Consider the following 6,000-nt stretch of genomic DNA (forward strand, 5'->3'; position numbering starts at 1 on the left):
CTCAGTCTTCTCTGGTGGTCTAGAACACACAGACTCCCCCTCTGCGGGCAACCTCCCACAGGCAGTGCACATCCTCAGCCAAGGTCTCTGGGGTCGCCCAAAGTGCCTGCTTGTCTCTGCACCCCCGTGCCACTAAACCGCAAGGATATTGGTCCAGAGAGCCTGCTTCCAGTGGCTGCCTTTGCCTGGACTGCTGTCTGGGGTCCAGACGCCTTCAGAAATCCCAACCAGAGATAGCCCTCTGAGATTTTCAAGCCCGGGCTGGGAGTGTTCAGACTCTCAGCGGGGTCCTAGAGACCACTGGCTAGCATCTGCATGGAGCTTTCTCAGGGGAGGGCGGGGAGTGCGGTTCAGGTCCCAGTCACGCAGTGCGCATGCAGAGTGCAAAAGGCCATCATTCTAGAGAGCGCTGGCTGGCATCCACACCAGACTCTGTCATGTGCACCAGCGGGAAGTGCACCTAGCCCAGCAGCGGAAAGCTGGGGGCTCAGCGACCACAGCGGGGAGGCTTCACTGAACTCTCTCTGGCATGGGTGGTCGCTGTTGGTGGTTGTCCTGGTCTTGACTCTGTGGGCTTAAGCCCGTGCCCGTGACTGTCCGATTCCACCAGTTGCCCCTTAAGATATTTTGCTGTCTTTGAGTGCTTTTAACCAGACTCCAAGTTAATGCTGGTCCCCAATCACAGGGCACTCTCTATTAGGGTATTACTTTCCAATGGGTTGCTTCTGGTGGTTCCCTCCCCTCTTCTGTTTATCCTCCAATATCAGTCCAATCGTTCCCAGTAGGCTTTACCTCTTCGCTGGAGTCTTCTGCCCCCATAGAGATCCAGAAGTGTATAATCCTACATCTCAGGCTGATTTCATGGGTGTTCAGAGTGTTCTGGTAGATAATTAGCTCACTTTAGGGGATCAGTTGAAACAGGGTCTCCTATTTCTCTGCCATCTTGCCCCAGATGGTCCTTTCTTGAGCTTGTATCAGTGAAATCTGCAGGGACTGCTTTATGAAGTTACCATATGAAAACTCAGACAGAGTTTGGGAATGCTGTTAATCTTTTATGGTAAGGAAATGATCTTTGTAGGGATGAATGGAGGCAGAGGAAGAGCAGAAAAGGAGGCAGGGGATGGGGAAAATGAAGGAAGAAGAGGGGAAGAAGAAAATAATAGAGGAAAAGAAGGATAAAAAAGAGGAAAAGAGAAAGAAGGCAGAAGAAGAGAAGGCCCTGTATTTTTCTGGTCTAAAATATTGACTTATTCTGTACTCAAGGAGCTCCTAGAACACACATTTCTGATTCCTTTCCCTAATGATGACCTTTCCCATGAAGACCACAGGTTATGCCTTGATAATGTAGGTGGAGAAGAAATGGGAAATAGACAGTGATGGGGATTTTTGAGAGGGGAGGGTAACTACACCTTCAGGAAAAATAATTTCCTTGGCTATAATTATGCAAACTAAGCACTTGCTGCGACGAAGTTCACAATATTCTTTATGTTTTGAAATATTCATAGCTCTGACCAGCAAGTGCAACAATTTTAAGATCCAATCATAGTTTTACTTTTGGAACCCCTCTTCTATCTTAAAGTTTGGTCTTTGTGTTCTGGTTTTAAAAATAATGAATGGAAACTGCAGTATAGAATTCCCCTTCCCAAATGCGGTGGACAAAATTAATTTTAAAAAAGTCAAAACTTTTAGTAGCAAACAAGTAGAGCTGACTAACTGAGAAAAACACATGACTCTAGACAGAACAAGGAAATACTGAGCAGCAATAAATCACTGCTATCCCCCAGTGAAACCATGCTACTGCATCAAGAAATGTCTGAGCACCCTGAGACTCTTCAAATTTTGAGAAAAGCAACTGAGTAGGATCCTGGACTTTCTTATCTGCTGATTATTGGCTAAATTGCTGCTGGGGACAAACAACAGTTTCTATAACGAACAATGTCGGTGGCTCTGTGTCTGCCATGAACTCCAGAGCCCCTCCTGAATTAAGGAAATAATTCACAAGTTAAGGATTATCCTCAGGAGAATGAAAATCACTCCCAATGCTACCCTGAACCCTGAAGTATGTGGCCTGAATACTGGCACAAGACATTTAAGAAATCTCAGGACAACAGAGACTGAGTATCAAGCTATACCAAAAATATTCCCATATTGCCTCAGCTGAAATTCTTTTACCTCTATTCTCTCAAACTTTAGGAAAGCCACTAGATTACAGAGTAAGTCGATTTTAAACTACAACTTGGGAGGGACACAAAGCTGGGTGTCAGTTTTGGTGGGAAGAAAATCTAGCAGGACCACTGTAAGACATACTCACGTCAGTTAGATTAAAAAAAAAAAAAAAGCAGCCATTAAAAGGTGTAGCAGCATGAATGATGATCTAGCTGAATGTCATTTCCAATCGCCTCTTGGACTAATTGCCTGTGCAATAAAGCAGTTGCACTGAGATAGGTTGTGGCCCTAAGGTCAGAAAGAAGGTTGAGCTAGACGGAAAGAAATTTCGTGGAAATGATGTTCAATAATAACGTGGCACAGATGAAGGAAAAGAAACAGTTTGCAAAATGTGGACTAGTAACCTAGAGGAAAACCACAAATAGTAGAAAATTCCACAGAGTTGCTTTATGCTATAGAAGAATGCAGTGAGACTATGAATTCAATAAAATATGAATTTAAACAAAAGATGACAGTATAATAGAGTAAGATAACAAGAGAAACTGCATACTTAAGGAAATAAATTGAGGACAAAAATAACATCATTATAGAATTAATATATAAATCAGAATCAGCAAGAAATGGAAGAGATGATAAAAATCAAATTATTGTCATGGAACAGGCCCAAGATAACCACAATAAGTACAGATAAAAATGATTAAAATGATAAATGAAATTAGAGGGAATACTGAGAAAGATAATTCAACATAAAGATGACAGGTATCCCTGAAGCAAAGAACCCAAAAAATGAAAGAGGAGATGTATTCAAAGATTCACTACATGAAAAATTCTCTGTCATGAATTTTTATCTTTATCTGCAGATAAAGAAAACTCAGGGATGAGCTATATCTTAATGAATCTACCAAGTTTCAGGATTAAAGAAATGACTTTTTGGGGACCTGGGTGGCTCAGTGGGTTAGGGCCTCTGCCTTTGGCTCAGGCCATGGCCTCATGTACCTGGGATGGAGCCCCGCATTGAGCTCTCTGCTCAGCGGGAAGCCTGCTTCCTCCTCTCTCTCTGCCTGCCTCACTGCCTACTTGCGATCTCTGTCTGTCAAATAAATAAATTAATAATCTAAAAAAAAAAAGAAATTATTTTTTTCAGGTAGCCAAGAAGAGAAAGAATATTAAAACACAGTTAAAAAAAAATAGAAGCAAACAGCTAAGTATGTCCACAAAATCCCACTAGAACCTATGCCCATCCGTATACATCTTTGTCCAAATACATCTCCTCTTACGGTAATGTGAAGGAACTGTCTGAGCTCCAAACTAGAGCCAACACCTCCATGTTTGCACTCAGTACCCATGCACCTATGAAAGGACATCCTTCACTAGTTAGCTCTCTCCTGTGTCATCGTGTTTTTGTTTTTGTTTTGTTTTTGTTTTTGTTTTCTTTCTTCTGGGATATTTCTTTTCATTATATAAAAAATAATATACTTTCACTACTGCAACAATCTCAGCAACAGATATGTTAATAAACAGCACTAGCAGTAACCAAACAGCAAATATTTTATGAAGGTGAAAATATTCAGTATTCTACCATGAAACATGTTTCCAGCTGTACATTTTTTATAGATCCTCCTCGCCAAATCAAGTAAGTTATTTTAAATGCCTAGTTTTCTGAGTTTTTAAAAATCATAATCGAATTTTATGAAAACACTTTTTTGTACTTATTGAAGTAGTAATTTTGTTTTTCTCCTTTATTCAGTTAATGTGGTGGTAAACTACACTGATTAGTTTTTAAATATTATAAACAACCATGTATTTTTTAGATAAATTTCCCCAATCCATCATACACTATCTTTTTTATAAGTTAGTGGATTTTATTTGCTAATATTTAGTTTTAATTTGCTTTTCTTGTCTGCTTTTATATTAAGGTGATACATCGGCCGCCCAAAAAAGTTTGGAAATATTTTTCCTCCACTGAGCTGTATATAAATGGTATTATTTCTTAAATGTATGGTGGGCCTGAAGCTTTCTTCACAAGGTTTTAAGTAAGTTTCAGTTTCATGTATTTTTTTAGTGGGTGTGTATTTTTCTGTTTCTTATTACATCAGATTTGGAATTATGTGTTTTTCAGGGAATTTGTCCACTTTACCTAAATTGTCAAAATTATTGGCATAAAGTTGTTTGTATTTCCTTATTACCTTTGAAATGCCATACAATTTATAGGATTGTCTATATTCTCAGAGTTGTTCTGAAATGTCTCCAAAACATTTTTTGGTAAATTGTATTTTTTCTCTCTTTTCAGACTTGAAAGGGTTTATGAATTATGATAGTCATTTCAGAGAACAAATTGTTAGCTATTTTGTCAACTTCCTTTATTCTTTAATTGACTCTTATTTCATTGATTTCTGTTATCTTACTGTTTTCTTTTTTCTACTTTCTAGGGTTTAAAATTTTTACCCATCTTCTTGGGTTGGTAGCTTACATCATTGATTTTAAACCCACTTTTTGTTTTTGTTTTTGGTGTTCGTTTTTTTTTTTTTTTGATAAATTGCATTTAAAGTGATGCATTTTACTCTAAGAACTGCTTTACCCATATCTCACAAATTGTAATATGTTGTTTTTATTATTATTTAGCTTAAATAACTTCTAACTAATTATGATTTTTTCTTTGGTTATGTGTAATTTAGAATTATTATACTTTATATTAATATTAATAATTTTTAATTATTATACTTTATATCCAAATACTTAGGGACCTTCTCACTGTGTTGTTACTGATTTCTTCTTGTGTTAAGACATTTGAGATCTCTTACTTCCTGACTCTTCTTTAATCCCCTCTGCACAAACCTAAGTGTTTTCTAATGGAGTTTGTATTTTTTTTTTACATTATTTATTTTTATTTATTTTTTCATTTTACTTTATTTCCTTTCAGTGTTCCAAAATTCATTGTTTATGCACCACACCCAGTGCTCCATGCAAAATGTGCCCTCCTTAATACCTACCACCAGGCTTATCCAACCCCCCATACCCCTCCCCTCCAAACCCTCAGTTTGTTTCTCAGAGTCCACAGTCTCTCATTGTTTATTTCCACATTAAAAAAATTTTTTTTTCAAAAAGAACAAAGAGAAAAGTCTTCTAAAGTTAATACCCATATGACCACCACCCAGTTTCTATCATTTACATTTTATTATATTTATTTTATCAGATTTTCCCAACTGTTTCCATCCCTCTACACAGTCATCAATCAACCTTATTTTTTTCAAACATTTCAAAGTAAATCCCACCATCATTGCACTTCTCTAAGTGTAATGACTACTTCAAATCTAGATGCTTTAATTAAAGTGAATTTCTATTTGCATAAGTAAGGGTTGTCAACACAAATTTTAACAGAGGTCAAGACAGATAGGTGGATGATAGAGATATAAATGATAGAGAGGAGTGAGGGAGAAAGAGATTGAAATTCTGGTACTTAACATCTCTCTGATTTGTATTTCAGAGTGATGTGGTGATGCAGCATTGACATATTAATTCTACAGTCCTTTGTTAAAGAAACACTCAGAAAATCTGGACTTTCAAACAGATGTGTTTCAGTGAACTAAGTCAGAGACAGAGACTGTTAGTTCTTCTTATATATGTTTTCTTCTTTTTTTCATAATAGAGTTTCCAGATTTGGGCTAAACACAAGGCAAACTGAAATAGGCACTACATTTGCCAGCTTCCCTCACAACTGTTTTTTGCTAGGTGATCAAGTTCTATCCAACTTCTGGGAAGAGATAATGAAGGAAAAGGGCATACCTTCTTCACCCCTCCTTCTCCTTTCTGCTGGCTGGAAGGTAACTATAACAG

This window comes from Lontra canadensis, unplaced genomic scaffold (assembly GCF_010015895.1).
Source record: "Lontra canadensis isolate GAN:19392208 unplaced genomic scaffold, GSC_riverotter_1.0 scaffold1, whole genome shotgun sequence".
NCBI lineage: Eukaryota > Metazoa > Chordata > Mammalia > Carnivora > Mustelidae > Lontra > Lontra canadensis.